The sequence below is a fragment of the Scleropages formosus genome, chromosome 15, assembly GCF_900964775.1.
Source record: "Scleropages formosus chromosome 15, fSclFor1.1, whole genome shotgun sequence".
In the NCBI taxonomy this organism is placed as follows: Eukaryota; Metazoa; Chordata; class Actinopteri; order Osteoglossiformes; family Osteoglossidae; genus Scleropages; species Scleropages formosus.
In genome coordinates, this window is record NC_041820.1 from 4,979,400 (window position 1) to 4,990,441 (window position 11,042).

Here is an 11,042-nt window from a genome sequence, read left to right on the forward strand (position 1 = left end):
ACCCAGCCGAGGACCTAGCAAAGCACAGCTGGATATGATTTCCAGTCTTGTGAGGGGCCACTTTGCCCCAGTCAGAGGCTGTGAACCTCATTTCATGACCACCACGTTACCCTGCTTTTCAATGGCTTGAAACAAACTTTTTTTTTTAACCACGCTGTGCTTTCGCCATTACTTCGAGAAGTATCTGTCACAACAAACAAGAAAAGTGAAGAAAAATAATCACGAGGGAGAAAAAACATTTTTTCGTACCTATGAGGGAAGAAATATGTATCGCAGGGTACTGTTAGGCTCACAGCTTTCCAGCGTCTATGACTTACTGCTCACTCTGAAACAAGATTAATGTGTTATTAAAAACAAACAGGCTCCTGGTGCAAGTGCTTTTTGAATCATCTTTGCTGCCCAGTGTTATAAAAATATTATTTATGTTGTGATCAAAATTAAACGGCCGTGCCAAAGAAGCTGACAAAACTGAAATGGAAGCATGACAAATTTCCACTCTTAAGTAAACAAGTGGAACAGCTGCAGTTTTGATTTGAATTAGTGCAGTTGTCTATTGAGTAATAATGTGACAGAGATTTAATATCTAACACAAGTGATACATCCAAAAAGAAACCACACAAAATCAAGTAATTCTGGAAGGCTTTTTCCCGTTTTTAATTTTCCCGTTCTAAAAACCGGGGGCTGTCTGATTTAGAAAATTTTATTAAATTTAATCATTTCCCTTTAAGAACAAAAATGAACAAAATGTATTTAGATTCTGTATTTAATGCTCGTGTGGCTGTTTTTTGTTAAGTTGACTGCAAGGTTGGGAATGAGGCCCCTGGACATTAGGGAGTAATTGGAGTAATTAGACGTTATTAAACTGACGAAGAATGAAAAGGGGGTGTGGTCATTCCGTGAAGCAAAAATAAAACCTGAAACCCAGACCAAGACCCAAAATAACCACTACATGCAACAGAACTCTAGGGAACAAGGTTACTGTCGCTGATGTTTACTACGTGTGTAACTTCATTCATTCATTCATTCATTCATTTCTGAGTATCAGAACCTTGCTTTTCTGTGTCATTATTGTCTTAGATAGTCCAATAAACATTTAAAACTGGCAATCTATGTGCTCGCCGTCTATATGGAAAATACACACACTGTCTGAACCGCATGTCCCATATGGGGTTGCGGGGAGCCGGAGCCTAACCCGGCAACACAGGGCGCAAGGCTGGAGGGGGAGGGGACAAAATACACACACACACACACACACCTGAACCGCTTGTCCCATACAGGGTCGCGGGGAGCCGGAGCCTACCCAGCAACACAGGGCGTAGGGCTGGAGGGGGAGGGGACACACCCAGGACGGGACACCAGTCCATCGCAAGGCACACCAAGCGGGACTCAAACCCCCAACCCACCGGAGAGCAGGACCTGGTCCAACCCACTGCGCCACCGCACCCCGCCTTTGTATGGAAAATACTGAATCATAAATATTTTCATTCATGCATAGATCGGAAATTCCTAATCAGGAAAAAAAGAGACTTTATTCCCTTTGCTGTTGGTGGAGGGGCTGCAAGCACTGAGACTGATGAACTGTCAAAATGCTGCTGCTGTGGTCTTGCACACAAGGGACTTGGCTTTGAATCCTGCTCCCGCTGTCATACCTTTGACCATAGTGCTTACTCTGAGCTGGTACAATAAAACATTACCCTGTTTTATAAAAGAATAAATATTTGTTTCTTGGTGTACAAACCTAACATTATAAGTCACTTTGCAGAAAGTCATCAACGGGGTAGTAGATGGTATAGTGGTTAATGCTGCTTCCCTTTCTGAGGGCCCCGGGTTTGACTCATGACCCCTCACATCATCACTCCAGGGAAAATTACCCAGCTGTATAAAAGGGTAGGTAAATCATGATACTGTAAGGCACTTTGTAGAAAAGCCAAAGAATAAATGCTGATGCATCTGCCAAACAAATAAATAGTGCTACAGTGAAGACAATCACCTCTGATGGCTGCAATGACCTTCATACTTCTATCTTCAACTCTTTTTGCTCTGACTGTGGTTGTCTGGAAAGCAATGGGTTCAGCAACAGTCACTCATAGCGGCACATTTCCACGTCTCAGGGAAAGTCGAGGTGGTGTCACACAATGTCCCCCTGTCTGCTGTCACCTGATGCACTTTGGCAGGTCTTCCGAGGCGCCTTCTTGCTCGCAGTCCGTGTTATTGTAGGCGACTGCGTGGAAAGTTTGGATGCGCCTGAGCGGCGACACAACGCCTGTTTGAGTTATACCACATAGATCCTTTGAGTCTGGCGACAGGCAGAAAGGCTCACACTCAAAACGGTGCTCTTATGGTAAACAATCAACAGAAATATCTTTGGAGGGAAAATTTGTCATACCTTATTATACTCTGAGGGACCTGTGCTTGGATTTCAGCTTTCAAGTGGTCAGAGGTTTTTTTTGGAAGACACGTGCTGTATGTATATTTCAGTATTTACGCAGAGAGAAAACAGCACCAGGATGGGAACTTTCATTCTGTAACTTTGCAGGTTTTTGCCCTCATAACTCAGCTCTTCTAGCTAGTAAAGGAGGATCGTGGAAGTTTGTCTGGACCCAGTAGGCTGGGAATGGGCTGGCTGGTGGAGAGCCCTGGAGATACAGGTGATGCATGGGGTTCAATTTACCATTTCATTTTAAAGAGTGTACTCCTCACCAGGGCGACAAAAAGCCTGAAAAAAGTTACTGGAAATGACCCAATATTAGAAGGTACGACAAGCAACAGTTATAGTTCACTATGGATTATGCCAGCTGGCAGTTGAGGAGAGGAAAACAAAAAACCCCTCACTGTAAAGACAGGCAAAAAATAAACCTGTAAAGGTTCGAGTACCAGTGGGTGCCCACCCCTTCTGGGCATTCCAGTGCTGGATGGGATGTTGGATAACGGCTCCGCTGACCTCTCTATAGCACTCAAGCCAAACGGACCCAGCCAACTCCTCACTTCTGTCGAGGAGGGACTCCTCATATCCTTTTTGTTACATAACTGCCTTACTCCTTTTCAGAACCTGGAAAGAATAATATAGAAAGAGCTCCTCAATGAGAAGTTTGGTCATAAAGTAGTGAGTGAGACGCCAAAATCGAGACCTGGACCAATCACCTCTCACCATCTTGATGTTTCCTCAGTCCTCCAATGGACCTCCATGTCAATGTCCCTGCAGTGGCTGGAGCAGGTTAAACAAGGACAGCGTTATAAAGCAGCACAGTGAATTTTAATAGGGTTGCATAAAAGTTTCCACCTTTCAGAACGATTCAAATCCCGCTCGTCTCCTTTCCACTACTTCTCCAGGACAGCCGCTACAAGCATGCGGTCCCCCATCACCATATATTTTCCATGTTATCATGTAACATTCATTCATTTTTCATGTTCAGCTTACAGGTTCTCTTTGTTAGAGATCAACATGCTGATGGTGCAGCTTCTAAAGTCGTAAATTGCCAGAATTATATATCATTAAATGATTACATAATTTATAATGATGCCATCATTTCTGGAAATAGCAAACCGGCATCATTTACAGCAGACCAGTTTTAAAGATCACTAAACCTACAGACTGCAATTCTCCCCATCAGTGTCGAACCACACTGAATGACATTTGTGAGGCTGTGTGCTGTTTAACAAGCGTAGCTGTTAATTTTTACTAGCCTCGAGTAAGCCCCTGTGTACCAGTGTGGAGGGTCCATCTGTTCACGATCCATGCAATCAGGAATTGTGGAACATGCAGGATGTATGCGGTCACTGCAAAAGACAAGCATGACCTCTCCAGTTGACAATTTCTCCAAATCTGGAATCTGGATTCTAGTGAACAGAATGCGGCAGCTCCGCAAACTGGGGTCTTTTGCTCACTGGGGGAGTTACTGTAATTTGTGCCATTTGCAGCGGGGTGGGTAATGTCCAGAGGTTTGTCCACCGCGGCGTTCCTGCATGTGCTGCTTCTTCCTGCTATTCGCACAGCACCTGTCCTCTCTGCACCCAGGAGCTTCCAGCTATTACCTAAAAATAGACAGGAAGCTTCCTAACCGTGTTTCACCTCTCTGATATATGGCTGGGATTAAGACTGCCTCTTCGATGTGTTCTTTAGCTTTACCATCTGACAGCAACAAAAGAAAGAGCAGAACAAAGAATCCCCAGGGAGGTTTCCAACTGCCAGACAGATAATAGTAATTCTGCGGCCTAAATTTCTGTACTTTTTGTACTTTTCCGCTCAAACTGAACTGAGCATATTAACAGCTGCATAAAATATCTTGGTTTAATTCCTGTCTCCCCGTCATTCTTCTTCTCCCATGTATTTCATGCAGTCGCATATAAATAAAAGGCTTGCAGGACAGGCGTAAAAAATGTACACGGTTGTTCCCCTGTCTTTGGAGCTTAGGATTCGGTCTTAACGGTGGGGGATGATGTCATAGTACTGAATGGACTTGGGGAAGAAATCTAGTATTCGGTGTAAGATGTGTGGGTGGTTGGGTTACAGACCTGGCACCGCTTCAGTGGGAATCCATATGTATAAATGACTGAAAAGCATGGACAACCTTGGACTCCTGACAGTCAACAATTTTCCAGCTAACTGGCTTTCACGCATTGACACATGTAGAGACCTCCCATTGTAGTACCCTTGATCACAGTATTTACCTTCCTTTGCTACAGTAAAAACTGTACAAATGGGTAAATAATAATATTTTTAAATGTATCCAAACAGGATAGTCTGATCTGGCCATGTGACTGACTTCCAGTAATATGAGGTGTAAAGCTACGGTACTGATGTTGGACAGGAGGTTTCTGTAAGCTTGAGAGAAACTGCAAAGCCTTTAAATAACCCAAGAAAATTCAGAGACCGCAAACAGATCTTAAATATTTTCATAAGGCCTCTTAAAAGTGGGGTGTGTGACCACAAGCGGTCACACGCCATCAGCGCAAAGCTCTAGATGGGCAGCATGGGTACAAGAACAGGAAAGGTAATATTTTCCCATCCATCTTGGCATCTCGTAGCCCATTCTCAGCTGACTTTGAAGGACTTGAAGAGCTGATCACACGTGGACTCCCGGCCACAAAGCAGCAGCTAAATCCACTGACTTTACATTTTGTTCATAAAAAATGAACGTGATGTTCATGGAAATATTTACTAAACTAAAAAACGCAGTCTTTTTGGTGAATAAACAGCACCCCTCTGCACACCCATTACATCCCAGCCAATGAACTTGATGCTGCTGCTATTAGATTATTTAATTGTGACCAACCAGTTGTGCACAGACGTGGAACCCAGGGATGCGTGGATCCACAGAATCCCGGACATTGCCTATATGTACACAGTCTATATATATCTATATATTGGTTTTAGGTGGTTATGGAACAACAATCGTAATAAAAACCCACTAAACCCTTGTTTCATTCTGTGCTCCTCTTCTCCTCTCTTGAAATATGCAGCAAACTACATATACAGTCAAGCAGCACCCAAATTTAACAACTCATCTGCTTTTCGTTAAATAGTTTTACTTAATAGTTATTAGTGTTAAATTCTTATCGTGTTGTATTTTGCAAATGTTTTAACTCATTTGTAATCTTACTATATGTTGTTACTTTTTTATTCCCCCCCACGAGCTTGCAGAAAAATCCATTTAATTAGCAGCAACCACTGCTGTACGCTGTATTGTTGTGCATTTGATAAATAAACCTTTGACTATACAACTCTCCCAAAATGATGTCATTAAGCAACAAAATTATCAATTGTCAATTTTTCAAGTTCAGCCAAATAACAAAATTGAAATAAATATTTTACAAAGCTGCTGCATTTTTATTTTTTTAATTGGAATAATAACCATAACAGCAGTTTGCCTGCTCCCACAACCCACTCCCCCCCCAATAGATTCTTCCAGCTGATATTGAAAGAACTTCAGTTCCCATAGTTCCCTTTCCGCAGCTGAGGAGATCTTGCCGCCATTTTCCAGTGAGGTATGTGTTTCTTCTTTTCTGTAAACCAGCAATGACACATTTTCTTTGAACCTGTTCATAGTCACTGTGTCTCGTTATCATTTATTTTTTAATGAATACATCTAGCTGTTACTTTTCTCCAAAGCAATTTACAGCGTTAGGTCTGTTTAATAAGCTGCTAACACTGATTTACCTGTTTGTATACCTGTATAATTTTAGCTGTATCAATTCCAGCTAAGTAACTTGCTTAGGAATTCTATAGCAGGAGGTGGGATTAGAAACCAGGTCCTTTGATAGCAAGGTGTCCGCTGTGTTTTATGATGATCTAGAGGATATTCATTCATGTATGTGGAGCAACTCCTCCATCCCATCCATAACTGAATTGTTTACAGTGCTGTGAATTGTGTCTTATCGAAAGGTCCCAGTCCTTTATAACCTTCCTTGTGTGACGGTACTCAGCAGAAGGATTACCACTTGTGTACTAAGAAGAGCACCTTCAGTTGATTCTGGAGTTCTCTGCTGCTCACGTGTTGGCTCCACTTTGCATGTTATTGAGCAACGTCAATACCAGCAACCCACCGTAAATTTGAATCACATTGGAACGGAGCGCATAAAGAGGCAATGGAAACTTATCTGGAATCTGAGCATTTTTGTTATGACATGTCGTGATTAACGTGGATGAAAATTTCAGCCCACTTTTAAAAAATGGGAAAAGCATGTAGTTGAAAACAGAATCCCATGATGGAAAAGAGAAGTTTGTGGGTTAGACCAGATTGCATTATTTACTTATCCGTGTAACAAATGCCTTTACCGAAAGTCGCTTGCGTAACTTTCCGTTTTCTATATTTGTGTTATGTGACATTTTTCTTCGTAAATGCAGGTGAGGTGTTGTTTCTCAAGAGTACAAGCGCACAACCCAACTATTACAGGAACTAAATTGTTCTTATTCGGAAAAAAGAAAAATCTTTCCCTCTTAAAAGAAAAAGCTACTTTTAAGTGGGTCAGTAAATCATAATTTCAGGGGTGGGGTAAGAGCTTTGGTTTATATTTAGTGCGGGATTGTGTTCCAAATATTTAACTGGTAATCCTTTAGAAAAGAAACAAATATACTGGACACTATTGCATGATAATCGATCATTCAATCCAGCTGTAACCCAACAGAACATGAGCAGCTGGTGTCTTCAGCTGCTTCAAGAGAAGGCCTTGGTTGTTCCCACGGTCTGGTGGTCTTGTTAGGACAACTCCAAAGCTACAGTAGAAAGTTGGTCAATTCTGATGCCTCTTTAGACTTGCCTCATGTTTTTCCACATTTAAACAGGTGAGATAAGTTGCCTTTATGTGTTTATTGCTAAACATTTGCCTGTTTGCACAGGAACGCAAGTCCCCTATCTGGGATTCCAACTCGAACCTTTGGGTTACATGACCCCGTGTTTAAAGCTAGGTTCTTTTTCATCTGCAAATTCAAGTCAGAAACTGTATACACAAGATACTCATTTTGTGCAGGGGGATAGATCTATGTGGATTCTCAAATACGTTGAGCAGTTAATTCCCATGACAACAGGCCTTTTGTACCTCCTTAGGTCACGGTTCAAAGATTTTGTGCACAATGCAGTGTTATTATGTTTCATTCATTCATTCATTCACTCCATTGACTCTGTTAAATGTAAGGAAGTAATCAAGAATAGAATTCTCTTAATGCAAACAGCAAAAGGAGGACATGATAGAGAAACCATTAAGGGAACTATTTCATTGTAGTGTTTCCAGCAGGCTTAAAAAAAACCATTTCCGAGGCTGGGATGTGGCCAGATGAATGGCAAAAAGAAACTTGGGAAACAAAGTCACATTTTCAGATCTCAAAAATTTCTTTTTAAGAAACAGTCGGTTGCTTGGTTGGATTTGACCTCCTAAACAAATGCTGGGGTCTGTTTCTGTGCAAAAATATTACACTGTTGTAAAGCTGTTCACTAAGTGCCTTAACATGTGTCAAGCTTGGAAAATGTACCGGGGCCTTTTATTTACTCTGTGACATATGGAAAGTTATTCCTTCTGATAGTGTACGAATATATGTAAAAGCGAAGGTGTATTCAGAATTCTGCAAAAGACAGAAATCAGTGGATGGGTTTCTTGGTTTGAGTGGGGTATAGCGGTTAAGGCAACACACCAGCAACCAAGTGGTTAGAGGTTTCACCCAGTTAGTCACGAGACAAAACTTTTGAGTCCAGTTTAATCTTATCCTTTTTCCTTTGGTCAAATGTGATTTTCATTGACGTTTTGAATTATTACAGTTAATGTATAAACTCCCTCCTGTCCACATTCCCAGAATAATACGTGCACAAGACTGAAATGAGTGGAGTGTGTGTTACTGAGAAGTGATGAAGCTTTCTTTTTCTTTCTTTCTTTCTTTCTTTCTTTCTTTCTTTCTTTCTTTCTTTCTTCAGTCATGCCTTTGTATATCTACCAATGGTACAAAACACAAAATAGCAGTCCCATGTTGGCATGTCCCACGTCACGTTTACATAATTACATGTCACTCGGCATTTTACATTTTTGACACTTTTCTCCAGAGCTACTTACAGTGATTTACTCAGTTACACAGCTGTGTTATTTTTGCTGGAGCAGTTTAGGGTATGTACCATGGTAAAGAACACTACAGCAAAAGGTGGGATTCTAACTTGCAACCTTTTGGGTCCAAGGCCCTTGGTTTTGCTCATAAGGGTTAGAAAAACAAGAATTATATGTTGAGATGCTTCATAAATTTGTAGTAATAGTAGTAAATTGCGTTTTTTTTCATAGCCGAGGAGGTGGAGTTTAAGAGACAAGTCACTACTGGTCATAAAATGGCAGGTGAAAAATTATATTAGTGTGTAACTCCCCAAGCCATGCACCCAGTGATTCTGGGATGGGCTCCGGACTGCCGCGAACCTGACTAGGACAGGTAGTTATGGAATGTGAGTGAGAGGGTGAAGCAGTCTCTGCATGGACTTGGTATGAATAATGGATGATGCTTCATTTGTCATTAGGTGTTAAGAATGATTCTGATGGAGAAATATGAATTACAAAGGTAAAGAAGGGCCTGGAAAAGGCTGAACGAGGCGCCATTAAGGACGTCCTTAAGGCTGAAACGGCTCACAGACAACGAGCCTTTTGGAGCCGCATAGTGAGATACCCTAGTAGGTGTGGTCTGAATTTGGATTGTAAACTCTCAAGTTTGGCGCTGGTGTCGCGCCCGAATCCAGGCCTCAAACAGCGGGTCGTCCTTCGATTCTAGGAAGGACCGCTGACAGGATCAGCTTTCCACACCAGGGGAAAATATATCCACAAAACACAGTTAATAAGACATATTTACTGGAAAGTTTCATCGTCTGAAAAGAAGAAATAAATTCTACATAATAAAGAAGTCTTGTACACGCAGTTTTATTTTTATTGAAATAACAAATTACGTTACATATAAATGTAGCCTATTTTGTTTACCTCACACTTTCTTCCAAAGCAGCTAAAGTTCCTGACACATTATACAGCTTGGTATTTTTACAGGAACAACTGGTACTACAGCAGTAATGGGCACAGGATTCAAACCAGCAACCTGTTGTCCACTCCTACTCTCTCTAAAATCCTTACTTTTAACATGTAAACAATCATAATTACCATATTCCCTTACAAAATAACCCAGCCCAGTTAACAGTCTACAGCAACAATTGTGGACGTGAAGGATGTGCCTGTCCTACAAAATCTGGCGTGTTGGTAGCCGTTCCCTTTTGCACATCTGGAGCTGAGGTAGTGGAGGATTCTATGTGGTCTCTCCTCGGCCAACCGAACGACCTTTAACCTCTGCTGAAATAAATCGAGCCTCATTAGAGCTCTCTGTGTTCTGGGATGAAACTCGCAGCTGTCTTGTAGCCGTCATTTGAAGTGATGTCATGGAACTGAAATTCTCTAGCAATGACCTGAGCTTGGAATGGAAAAAAAGAGTCCATCGGAATTCCTCGTTGTGAGGGACACTTGCATTAAATTGTTTCTACGCACTCTACAAGCAATACATATACTGTAGTGCGTATGATAAATGAGAAGTCTGAAGCCTGTATGTAAGATCTTCTCATTAACCAAGTCATGACTTTACTGCATCATGTGCATCCATTCGCTTTTGGACTTTAATTTCATGATGATGATTTAAGTGACTTCCACTGTACTTTCAAAAGCGATGAGTGAGGAAAAAGACCCAACCGCACAGTATTAATGGGATCATCCACTCTCTACTGTATAAACAGCGATTATGCAGTACAAACAAGACAAAAACGAGGAAAGCTCTTATCCACCCACAGTCTGTTTACAGACAGCCGTGAGGTTCGTGCCAGATGGGTGCATTATGAGTCATTTTATTAAATCAGACAAAAGAATGTTCATCACATGCCATGATGGATTGTCTTGGTCTTTCAGACAAACATATACATTGAGATCAAGGGGATGAATGAAGGGGCCATCAAAACCCAGGCTTGGTGTTTGGACTGTCCTCCATTCTTGTGTAGCTGTTATCTAAGAAATTATTACTCTCACTGATCACTCTACATTTAATAGGTTGTGGCTTTTAGGGATTTTTTCCAGCTAGTACACAAAGATTTTGCCTTCAGTGCTCGATGAGAGGTTTTCAGTGCTGTTGCACAAGATGATCCCCAGCCAACCATCTACTTAAAATGATATCTTCATATGCAATGAAAATGTATTAATGTTATGACTTATGATGCACCTGTTTCTGCTTACTTGGTGCCTATTGAGCAGCTCTCTCAAGTATGATGATTGCAATAGAAATATATAAGTGCTGGTTGCCCTGTCATTGCTCCATGAAATCATTTTGCAAATGGAACTCATAACTGGTTTTCCTTTATTTTAGCAGCAATACATAATTAATCAAAGACGTCAAGATCAATTAAGTTCTCCTGATCAATGACACCGCTTGCCACGAGATTGTGCATTTCTTTCCTATGACTCCACTGCAGTTAAGAGTGAAAATGTGCTTTTTGCATTTCAAGAATCCCCCCGAAAACACCCTAATTAGGTTTGTTTGTCATAATTTATGTGTAATC